This window comes from Chiloscyllium punctatum, chromosome 16 (assembly GCF_047496795.1).
Source record: "Chiloscyllium punctatum isolate Juve2018m chromosome 16, sChiPun1.3, whole genome shotgun sequence".
Lineage (NCBI taxonomy): Eukaryota > Metazoa > Chordata > Chondrichthyes > Orectolobiformes > Hemiscylliidae > Chiloscyllium > Chiloscyllium punctatum.
Window position 1 is genome coordinate 68,869,628 of NC_092754.1, and position 13,377 is coordinate 68,883,004.

Sequence of the window (13,377 nt, forward strand, 5' to 3'; positions counted from 1 at the left end):
ATTTCTCAACGATTAAAGACTGAGCAGATCCCATATCTCACAAAATTATAACTTCTTATCCTTCTCCCCCTGTTCTTTCTGAGTAAACTTTATCTACAGAGACGAATTCTTTCAGAGATGAGGTACCGACTCCATACCCAGCCCTTGCCTCGGCTGTGCACTCTCCTGCAGCTCCTCGGCTCTACTTGGGGTCTCCTTTACCAGTTTCACTAATTCCACTGGGCTTAGCCTCTTCGATCACATCTTTCCCCAAAATGTCTTCCTTTAACGCCCATCACGGTGTGTCCCAGCTTACTGCAGTGAAAACACCTTTTCCTAGTGCCCTTCTTAAACCATCGGCACTGTCATTTTATGTTTTCCACTCCCTTATACTGAGAACACCTGAGGCCTTTCACCAACTTTCAACCCCTTTGGGCTTCTTTCTTCACCTGTGGTAAAGTATTGTGAGCTACTGTTCGCTTTGTAACGTGTGATCTTCCCTTCTCCCAATTTCTATCCCTCACAGGATGAAAATCTTGCCAGAAGCTAAATATCATCTCCTGCCCCAGTGCATATTTACCTGCCCGTTCTGCCGTGCTTCCCACTTCTTGAACTTTCTATTCATTCACATGAATTCTTACTATCTCTGGAAGTAAGTCTTTTAACTTCTCCAGCAAATTAATCTCCCTTCAAGCCTCACAGGTCTTATCCATTTTTAAGGCCAGCACCCAACTCCCAAAATGACTGTGGTTACTTCTTTTAAACTCAATATAAGACTGACCTGATTCCGTCTCTATTTTTCTGAACTTCTGTCTATATGCTTCTAGTAACAATTCATAACCAATAAAAATAGCCAATTTGACATCTTGATAATCTCTTGACCCCTCATCTGATAGCGCTGCATATACCTCACCAGCTGTGCCCACCAGCTTAGTCTGAACGAGCCTTACCCACAAGTTCACTGGACACGTCATCTGACTCGCCATTTTTTCAAATGAAATAAAAAAGGTTTTGACATTTTTCTCACCGAAATATGGCAAGTTATTAACATAGTTGTATACATCCCTATGATCTCCCTTCATCTCCATCCTGTTAACTTAACTTTCTTGTCTAATTCCCAACTTCTAAATTTCAAATCCTCTCTCTCTCTTTCTTTTTCCTCTCTTTCTCTTTCTTCTCTCTCTATTTCCTTCTCTTTATTTATCTTCTAACTCCAGTCGCCACATTTGCAATTTAAGTTTTTTCTAACTCTACTGCAGTTGCCTATTTCTCTGATACATCAAAGTGCTTACCCAACTCCATTACAATTTCAGCTTCCCTTTTCTCCCTGGTTAAACCCAATTCCAACCTATTTGCTAATTCTAAAAAATATCCTCCTTCTGTCCTTCTAAACTTCCTTGGAAAATTTGGGAACCTCTTTAGCAATGTTAAAAGCCATTTCCCTCACTTTTGATTTAATCAACCACAAGTAACAAAATTAAACGAATTTTCCCTCTGGTTTTATTTGAAGATCAAAGTCACTAATTGCAATGAGTTGGAATTTGCTGGGACCTGTTGTATCTCAAATCTGTTCAAGTCGGTCCAAGTGCCACATGGCAAGGCCCCAAACTGTTATGACATCAATGTCGAATCCCTCTTTTAATTAAAACCACACACCCAGAAAAGCTCACCTCAAATCTGTTAAAACGTGAGCGACAGAGAACTCTTAAATTCCACTAATAAACAAAAAGTAACAATTTATATATGTGCAAGGTAGCTCGTTGAGCTTGAAGGTATGTTTTCAGAAGTTTCGTCACCATGACTAGGTGACATCATCAGTGAGAGTATTTGCTGAAGTGCTGGTGGTATGTCCCGCCTCTCTAGTTATAGGTCTTGGTTTCTTAAGATGGGTGATGTCATTTCCCATTATTTTAACAAGAGAATGTAGACAGGATCTAAATTGATGCGTTTATTGATGGACTTCTGGTTATGATACCATTCCTCTAAGAAGGTCCTTGTGTGTCTTAGTATGTGTGTGTGCTTTGTCCCAGTCAAAGTTGTGCCTTTCTTTGTCTGTATGTATGGAGCATAGTGATAGTGCGTCATGTCTTTTGGTGGCTAGTTCGTGTTCATGTATCCTTGTAACACGACAACAGGACAGTTTCAATGGTCGAAAAGTGATTTTATACACACTGTTTAATCAATGTTTGTGTGCAGTTAAGCAGCATTTTTCACATGTGCACAACACATTGTAAATGAACAACAGAGACACAGTTAACGAAAAATGATGCATATAATGTATAAAATTGATAAGACATTAATACATTATTTGATCCTCTCAACGTTCCCTCCTTTTCTGGAATTCCCTACTCTACTCTCTCATTCTAACCAGGATGTGTGCTCCAAATTCTTGATTCTAGTGTCCCAAATTATTTCAGTTAATCCCCTTCAATATAAGGTTCTTTCCAAAGCTAGTGTCTATCATATAATCGGAGATAAATATTCTGGCATCAGACTCAGCATCTGAACATATTACTCTGTTAGACATGCACTGTACCAAGGACCACAGCACACAGGCATTGCCAAACCATTGGGGAATGTTCATCTACTTCTTTCGATAATGTAGTTTTCTCTTTTTCCACATCTCCAGATCTATATCCTCTCTCTCGTTCTATCTTTGTATCGAGTTAAGAAATCCACCAATTATTCTTCGTGTCCCATCTCCCAAAACTCCTTCTTTCGGTTTATATCGAATGCTCTCTTCAAGATGCAATGTGGTTATAATTAAGCAATGTAACTACAAAGACATGCGGGATGAGCTGGCCAGAGTTAATTGGAAGGGGAGCTGAGCAGGAAAGAACATGGAGCAGCAATGGGAGGAGGGTCTGGGGATAATTCGGAAGATAATACCAGAAATGCAACCCCAAGAACATGAAACATACTCATGGGAGAACAAGGCAGCCATGAGTGATAATCCATCAAACCAAAAGGGAAAACATACAATGAGGTGAAGATGATTGGGAATCCAGAGAATTCATTGGCTCTGAAACTACATAAGGCTGGCATTACTTACACTGCAGAGCTCTTAATCATGGTCAGGGAGAGAAACAGAGGAAACACATTGACTTTAAACACAGACGATGGTATTTCTCAAGGAAAAAAATTCAGGTGAATTAAATATTTGAATTAAGATCAGTTAAATGCTTTTGCAGAATGTATCAGATTGCAAGCAAGACCCGGGGAGACAGATCCTCAGCAGAATAAGAGTTTGAAAATGGAAGTATTTCCACATCAGAAACCAGGTTAGGTCACTGAGTGCAGGGCTGATGAGTGAATGGGTCTCAGTGAGAATTGGGGAACAGTCAGCAGAATTGCATTGCAGGTATTGCAGCTGGAAACTGCGTATTCATGTCGTGCTGTAGATCACAGCAGCAGGAGAGGCAGACATGCATTAAACCACAACCTGTAACTTTTTGCCAGGGTAACACTTCGGTCTGTCATTACCATCAACACCATGGTAATGGAAAATAAGGCTGAGTGACGAGTGTGGGTGAACATGTCAGAGTCAGAATCACATGAACTTTAACCTGATGCTAACTCATTAAAGCTACCAGACTTGACCAACAGATCTGAACGAAGCCCTGCAGCCCTGTCACATTCAGTCATAAATGGTGATGGACGATGAAACAAATGACTGGAGGAGAGGGCTCCACAAACATTCCCATCCTAAATAATGGAACAGACCTGCACATCAGTGTTTAAGAGAAGGATGTTTTATTTTTTATCTGGCACCATCTTCTGCCAGAAGTGTTGAGTCGATGATTCACCTCACCCATATCATGATGCCCACAAAGTCACAGATGCCAGTCTTCAACCAATTTGATTCGCTGCACGTGCCAAGGAGAACAGCTGAACACAGTAGATACGACACAGACAATGGGCCCTGACACCATTCCTGCAATAGGACTGAAGACTTGTGCTGCACAACAAGCCATGTCCCTGGGGGAAGCTGTTTCATTCCAGCTCCAACTCTGATATCTCCCTGGCAATGTCGAAAATTACTCAGCTTAGTTACGTCCCCAAAGACGGGAATAATTACAATCTGACCAATTACCACCCCCTCAGTCCCATCACGACAGGCAAATTGGTGGGAGATTTTTTGACAGAGCTGTCAAGCAGCACAGAAATAACCTGCTCAGTGTGGTTTCCGATAGGTCCCCATGGGGAGATGGTGCTGTTGTGGAAATGTCACTGGATTAATAATCCAGACCAGGCTAATGATCTGGCAGTGGGTGGAAGTTAAAGACAATTAATAAAATATTGAGATCTCAAATCTGGGATCAGTAGCAGTGACCTTGCAGTCAATATCGATTATAAACAGAATTTCTTTCTCCAATGTACTTTTAGGAAGTGAATCTCCCATGATTTCCAGGGCTGGCCTAAAAGTGACTCCACAAACCCTGACATGTGATAAATATTTCAATGGTCTCTGAAACGGCCAAACAAAACACTCATTTGTATCAAACTACTCCGAGGTCTGAAAGGATGAAACCGGACAGAACACCCGGCCTCAGCATCAGTGTCGGAAAAGGGAATGGGAACACAGTCCTGTCGACTCTGCAGAGACCTCCTTCCTAACATCTGAGAGCTTTTCACAACATTTACAGAGCTTTCCCACAGAATGCACAGAAACAGCGGGAAAGGAGTAGATCATACAACACAGTGAGCCTCCCCATTCTAGTTCATGGAAAAATTCTCCTCAATGCACTTACCCCACAAAATATACATATCCGTTAATGTGAGTAACCTTGGGAAGCTATAAAATAGGTGGTGCAGTAGTACGTTTGGTCCATCGAGTTTGCTACCCAATTTAACGTAATAATGCTTGGCCCTTCATTTCCCCACCGTACTCCTGCTCTCCCACCATCCCTTTACTGTCTCGAAATCCTTATTTATAATCAGTGTCTCGGTTTCCACGTGCGAGCGAATTCCCAGGTTCGCTGGTCTGTGAATGCAGACATTTATTCTCATCTCAATGCAGAGTGACCTGCCTGTACCTAATACTGTGGCCCCTGGTTTTAGACGTCCCAGCCTGGGGAATTATCATCCCTGCTTCCAATATGTCTCACCCTGTCAGCTTTTTGTATATTTCACTGACATCGCCATTCATTTTCCTAAACCCCTTGGAATACAGGCCTAGTCTCCCCAAACTCTGCTCCCACAACAAGCCTGTCATCCCAGAGATCAGTCTGGTCATCCTTCACTGCTCTCCCTCAATGTCAGGTTTGTCCTTTATTAGGTACGGAGATCAAAATTGCACATAATGCTGCACAATGTTTGAGATGATTCTCACCAAGGTCATGCACAGCTGCAGTAAGACACCCTTTCTCCTGGACTCAAATCCTCCTGAAATGAAGGTCAGCACACCATTTATCTTCTTAATTGCTTTTTGTCCTGCAATATTGTTTTTTTTACATCCTCCTCACCCACTCACAATCCCACATCCGTTAGTGCTGTCAGCAGGCTGGGATATAGTGTATCTGATTCCAGCGACCAAATGTTTAAAGGGCATTGTCAACAGCTGGGCCGCAAGCACCGATCCCTGCCACATCTAAGCAACCTTCCTCTGTTAATTTCTATTTATTTATTTCGTGAATCTCGGATTCACTGGCTGGGTCAGCATTTATTTCCTGTCCCTATTTGCCCTTGAGAAGGTGGTGATGAGCAGCCTTGTTGAACCGCTGCAGTCCACCTGCTGTGGTTGACCTCCAATGCCATTAGGGAGGGAATCCCATGATTCTGACGCAGTGACTGTGAAGGAGCAGTGATATATTTCCAAGTCAGGATGGTGAATGGCTTGGAGGGGAACCTGAAGATGATGGTATTCCCATACATCTGTAGCCCTTGTCCTTCGAGATAGATGTGGTCGTGAGTTGGGAAGATGGTATCTGAGGATCTTCGGTGAATCATTTCATTGCAGCATGTAGATAGGAAAACACTGGTGCTGCTGCTGAGCGTTGATGGTGGAGCATTGTGGATGAAGGGACAGTCAAACTGGCTGCTTTGTCCTGCATGGTGTAAAGGTTCTTGAGTGTTGTTGGGGCTGCACTCATCCAGGCAAATGGGAGTCTTCTACCACACTTCTGACTTATGCATTGTAGATGATGGACAGACATTTGGAAGTCAGGATGTGAGTTACTCGCCGCAGTATTCCTAGCTTCTGACCTGCTCTCGTAGTTACTGGGTTTATGTGGCGAGACCAGTGAGTTTCTGAGAAATGATTACCCACCAGGACTTTGATACTGGGAGATTCAGTGATAGTAACACCATTGAATGACAAGGGGCAGGTTAGGTTGAATTTTATTGGTGATGGTCACGGTCTGGCATTTGTGGCCTGAAGATTACTTGCCACTTGTTAGCCTGGATACTGTCCAGATCTTGTCGCATTTGAACATGGACTGTTTCAGTATCTAAGGAGCCACAAATGTTGTAGATCATTGTACAAACATTGGCGAACATCCCCACTTCTGAACTTAAAATGGAGGGAAGGTCATTGATGGAGTAGCCCTGAAGAAGATTTCGGCCACTGCTCGAGGGACTCCTATAGACTTGGAGCTGAGTTGACTGACCTTCATCAACCATGACCATCCTCCTACGTGTCAGGTATGATTCTAACCATCGGGGAGTTTGTCCCTGATACCCATTGATTGTAGTTTTGCTAATGCCCCTTAATGCCACACTTGGTCGAAGGCAGCCTCGTTTTAAAGGGCTGTCGCTCTCACCCCACCCCTGGAATTCAGCTCTTTTGTCCATGTTTGAACCACAGTAATGAGGTCAGGAGCTGAGTGGCCCTGGTGGAGCCCTAACTGAGCTTCATTGACCAGGGTATTGCTGAGCACCTGCTGCTTAAAAGCACTGAGACCTTCCACCAATTTACTGATGATCGAGAGTAAACTGACAGAGTGGGAATACCATCATCTTTAGGTTCCCCTCCAAGCCATTCACCATCCTGACTTGGAAATACATTTGCTTTTTATAAACTGGAGATACTTAGGGTAATTTTCCACATAATCGGGGATAGTCATTGTTGTAACTGTATTGAAACAATTTGGCTTGGGTAGTGATACGTTATGGAGCACAAGTTTTCAGTACTATTGCCAGAATGTTGTCAGAGCATGGACTATTTGGAGTATCCAGTATCTCCAACCGTTTCTGTATATCGTGTGGACTGAGCCAAATTGGTTAATGACTGGTAACTGAATTGCTGAGGACCACTGGAGGAGGCTGAGATGGATCATCCACTCAGCACTTCTGACTGAAGATTGTTGCGAATGCATCAGCCTTATCTTATACACTGAAGTGCTGGGCTCTTCCATCATGGACGAAGGGGTTATTTGTGGAGTCTCTTCCTCCAGTGAATTGTTTAATTGTCCCCAACGTTTCTTGACTAGATGTGGGAGGACTGCAGAACTTAGATCTGATCCTTTGCTTGTGGGATCACTTAGTTCTGTCTCTCACTTACTGCTTCTGCTGTTTGCCGCACAACTAGTCCTGTTTGGTGGCTTCAACAGGCTGACACCTCATTTGCAGTTTTGCCTGGTGTTACTCCTCCCTCCTGCACACTCCATTGAACCAATGATGACCGTCTGGATTGATGGTAGTTGTTGTGAGGGGGCTACGCCAGGCCATGAGGTTGTGTGGGTGTACAAGTCTGCTCCTATAGATGAACCATAGGACTTATGGACACCCAGACTTGAGCTGCTAGATCTGTTCGAAGTCTGTCCTATTAAGCACCGTGATACCACCACCCAAATTGGTGGAGGATATTCTCAATGTGCAAGTGTGACTTTGTCTCCACAATGACTATGTAGTGGCCACTATTACCGATACTGTCATGAACAGATACTTCTGCAACTGGCAGATTAGTAAGTCTGTGGTCAAAATGTATTTTCCTATTGTTGGTCCCTTCACCATCTGCTACAGTACCAGTCTAGCAGTTATATCCTTTAGGGCCAGGCCAGCTCGATCAGTATTGCTGTAGCTGAGATACTCTTGAAGGTAGACATTGAAATCCTCCACCCAGAGTACATCTTGCGTCCGTGCTACCCTCAGTGCTTCCTCCAAGTGTTTATCAGCATGGAGGAGTACTGATTGATCAGTTGAAAGAGACTGGTACATGGTTATCAGCAGGAGGTTTCCTTTCCCATGTGTAAACTCACGCCATGAGACTTCATGGGATACGGAGTCAAGAGCAATTCCCTTCCAACCGTATCCCAATGTGCCGCCACTTCTGCTGTGTCCGTTTTTTCTGATGAGACAGGAGTTATCTGGGGAAGGTGATGGGGAATCTGGGACATAGGCTGAAATGGATCATCCACTCAGCACTTCTGACTGAAGATTGTTGCGAATGAATCAACCTTATCTTATACACTGATTTGATGGGCTCTTCCATCATGGAGGAAGGGGTTATTTTTGGAATCTCTTCCTCCAGTGAATTGTTTAATTGTCCCCAACGTTTCTTGACTAAATGTGGAAGGACTTATACCTTACAGAATTATACCTTACAGACAATGTCAGGCTGTTGCTTCACGAGTCTGTTTATTTCTATTCACTGTTTCTGGCCAGCTGTCCCATTCTAGAAACGTAGCCATATATTCGCCCCAATCCACTCAGATTTGATTTTGCAAACTGGGCTTGGAGCTTTACCAAAACTTTTCTAAAAATCCACGTGTTTAACATCCATTGCTTCTCTTTCATTTGTCTCGCAGTCTGTTTCTCAAACATAATTCCCATTTCATAAATCTATGTTAGTGTTGTCTATGACCATTACTTTCACCCCCAATAATTTCTCCTTAACCATTTACTTACTATGTTCTATGATGCACGTACTCTACCACTTTCCCACACCATACTTGGTTTTCCTTGTATTGTTTGAGATTTTTGTGCAGACAGAACTGAAGTAGTGGCTTCATAGTTTTTCAATTTCCCTGTTCCCCATTCTCAATTGTTTGGCTTCAAACTGGAAGAAAACTGCACTTGTTTTCTCATATTTTTCACACTGACATGAGTTATCAAGTGATTACAGTTCACTCTTATAACCCTTGCGAATATACTCTTCAAAAATTCATCAATTCATGCCTTAAACTGCTCAATAATTGACCTTCCACACCATACACTCACAGGGGCATAACCTCTGTGCCAACAGAAGTACAGCACGATCTATATTAGTACCACTTTCCTACACCAGGCCCATAGCCTGAAATGTTATGACACTTCCAAGTGCTCGTCCAAGTACTTTTTAATGATTGTGAGGTTACCTGTGATAATTCCCCTCTCAGGAAGTAATCCCAGAATAAACACCCTCCTCAAAATGCGAGAGAGCAACAGTAAGAGGCCATCATCTCCCAATCCTCGAAAGCATCAACAGGAAGAGGTCATTCTGGCCTTGGAGATGGCAACATGGTAACACCAGAAAGACTTCAGCCCATCGAGTTTGTACACCAACACGATGATGAGTCCATTCAGCCACACACGGCTCTTACACAGCAACTGGAGCAGATCTCTTAAAAACGTTTGCCCATTAAACAGGAATTCAAAGAAAACCCAAAGGTTTTCGAAATGGAAGAACTTATAATAATAGTATACATTAGAGATTAGATTACTTACAGTGCGGAAACAGGCCCTTCGGCCCAACAAGTCCACACCGCCCCGCCGAAGAGTAACCCACCCATACCCCTACATCTACCCCTTACCTAACACTACGGGCAATTTAGCATGGCCAATTCACCTGGCCTGCGGGAGGAAACACACAGGGGAGAATGTGCAAACTCCACACATTCAGTCGCCTGAGGCGGGAATTGAACCCGGGTCTCTGGCGCTGTGAGGCAGCAGTGCTAACCACTGTGCCACCGTGCCGCCCACTCAAATGAAGCAATGAACTATTGTAATTTAAGGCAAATTGTTAGAGTCCATTGTTCAGGATATTTGCAAAGTTAAACCACAATCCATCAGAGTCAACATAGTTTTTCAAAGGTTAAATCGTGTTTGAATTGTTTGCTTGAGTTATTTGAAGATGTCGGAAACAATATGGAAAGTGGGAATCCTGGAGATGGAACATATCTAGTCTTCCTGAAGGCATCGGATATGTCGCTTCTCCAAAGAGTAAGTGGTAAGAGCAGACAACATGGGTTTAGGAGTAATTTATTCGCTTGGATGGAGGATTAACCAACAAAATGCAGTCAGATGGAATAAATGTGTCATTTTCTTTTGGCAGATGCAATTTGTGGGGTGCCATTGATTTCAGTACTCATGCCTCATACATTTGCGATCGATGGTATTACTGTACTCGGTTGATGGGATAGAAAATACGGTGCCACATTTTCAGACAACACTAACATTGGTGGGAAATTACTTCGAAATGATGATGCATGAGATTTAAAACGATATGGATAGGTTGGGTGAATGGGCCGACATTTGGCAAGGAAAATTAAAGTGAATAAATATGAGGCTATTCAAGTTGGCCAGTATAATAGAAAGACAAATTATTATCTAAATGGAGAGAAAGTTCAAAGTGTTTAGGTGCAGAGGGATCTGGGTGCCTGCTTGCATATCACAGAAAACCTGCCTGCGGGTAGTGCAAGTAATGAGAAATGCAATAATTTCAGTGTTTATTTATAAAAGGAAAGAGTAGAAAGGTAGGGAGTGTTGCTGTAGCTATGCAAGGTATTAGTGAGGCTCCAACTGGAGAACAGATTGGGTATCCTGCAGAATGAGGTATTTCCATTGGAGGTAATTCAGAAGAGCTTCATTAGATTGATTCCATATTTGAAGTGCTTGTCTTATGAATAGAAATTGAGCAGTTTAGGCCTATACTCTCGAGAATGAAAGGAGATCTCATTGAGGTGTGTAAAATGCTAAAAGTAATTGAATGTGTAGATGTGGAGTGGATTTTTTTCATGTGTCGCAATCTACAATAAGAGACTAGAGTTTTAGGGTGGAGAGATGGCAGGAAAGTGGAACAGAGGCCGCGTTGACATCAGCCTCATCGAGGGGTTAGATTCCTCACAGATGTTCTTTGTTCTTAGACAACTCTTCGACTCTGTTTCCCAGGAATGGGGGAGGCCTGGGTATCATACTGGAAGCAGGCACTCAGGACAAATCATTTAGAGAGAACGTAACCAGTAAGGTCACACAGTGACCAGCGCTGGGTTCTCAACTATTTACAATCTATATGAATGATCAGGAGGATGGAACAGATATACAGATGCTGAGTTTGGTGATGTCGCTGTGGTAAGCAAGAGATTAAATTATCAAGAGAGGGTGGAGAGTCTGCAAATAGATTCAGAAATGTAAAGGCAATAGATAATAGTTTAGCAGGTGGAATTTAACATGATATAACCTGTCATTTCATTTACAGCAATAATAGAAAGCAATATGTTACTGAAATGGAGAGAGATTACAGGACTTAATGATACTGTGTACTGGGGGGTTCATTCAGCCCCGTTCAGACATGGGAGATTTTGCTCCATCCCTGATCGTCTGCTCCCTGACTGAGATTTTTCCCTCAGGATAATCCCTCAGTCCACCATTACCCTCAAGCTGATCTATAGTTCAGTGACGAGTGTGGGTGAACATGCCAGGGTCAGTACCATGTGTTCCTTTACCTGATGACAACCCATTAAAGCTACCGCAATTGGCTGGTTACTCTGGAAACAGCAGAAATAACATCTTGTACAGAGGCAGAAATTATACCACGAGTAACAAATCAGATCGAAGCACTGTCATCCTGCCAAATCCAAGCATTAATGTCGATGGACCATTAAACAACGTACTGGAGGAGAAGACTCCACAAATATCCCCATCCCAAATAATGGAACAGTCCTGTACATCAGTGTAAAAGTCAAGTATGTGGTGTCTGCACTGTCCTCAGCCAGACGTGTTGAGTGGATGTTCCAACTTGCCCTATCATGGTGCCCACAGAATCACAGATGCCAGTCTTCAACCATTTCGATCCGATGCACGTGACATGAAGAAACCGCTGAACACAGTAGATACAACAAAGGCAATGGGCCCTGAACCCATTCCTGCAATGGGACTGAAGACTTGTGCTGCACAATAAGCCGTGTCACTGGGGAAGCTGTTTCATTCCAGCTCCAACTCTGACATCTCCCTGTCAATGTGGAAAATTACTCAGCTATGTTCAGTTTCCTAAGAAGGGAATAAATACAATCTGACCAATTACCACCCCATCAGTCCCATCACAACAGTCAAATTGGTGGGAGTTCTATAAGACAGAGCTGTCAAGTAGCACAGAAATAACCTGCTCAGGGTGGTTTCAGATAGGTCTCCATGTGGAGATGGTGCTGTTGTGGAATTGTCATTGCATTACTAATACAGATCAGTCTCATGCTTGGGCAGCTGGTGGAAGATGAAAACAATTATTAACATATCAAGATCTAAACTCTGGTTCAGTAATAGTGTTCTTGTGTCCAATGTTGATTGTAAACATGGATTTCCTTCCCTAATGTACTTTCAGGAAGTGAATCTCCCGTGTTTTCCTGGTCTGGCCTAAAAGTGACTCCAGACGCACAGACATGTGATAAACTCTTCAATCGTCCCTGAAACGGCCAAGCAAGGCACTCAATTGTATCAACTGCTCCGAACTCTTAAAGGATATACCCGGAGAGAACACCTGGCTCCAACTTTGGTGTCGGAAAAGGGAACGGGAAACATAGTCTTGTTGACCCTGCAGAGACGTCCTTCCTAACATCTGATGGTTTGTGACAACATTTACTGAGCTTTCCCATAAACTGTACAGGAACTTCGGGAAATGAGTACGTCACACAACACATCGAGCTTTCTCTGTGCAAGTTAATGGTCGAACATCTCCTTAATGCAGTTTTACCCATACAATATTCATATCCCTTAATATGTTTAAACATTGTGAAATATAAAGTGAGAACTGCTGTAGTCCCTTCAGCCCATCAATTTTGCTCCGCCATTCAATATACAGGCAGTTCTCAGATAACGCATGTTGATTAAATACAACTTGGCTGCAATGTAATTCGTGAACCTTTTTCGTAAAGTGAACTCCTGTTCATTGTGACGCAATTCCTTGGCGGGAACCAACTGAACAGCAAAGCCCAGCCTCAGGATCCTCTGTCTGCAAAATGTACAATCAATGTGTTCAGCTAAAACAGGAATGCAATCCGCTCTGGAAGCCTTGAAACTGAGCCTGAGACGGGGAGTTGTAGTATCCACTTAGAAAGAACTTTATTTCAAACTGTGGGGAGATTCTTGAGGAGAACTGGAGTTTCCCCATCGGCATCACGTGGTCAGTCAGCCCCATGCACATTCTGGTGAAGAGTGTGGTGAAAGGTACACTGCTGTAGTCAGTGACCTGTATTTTGAAAGTGTCAC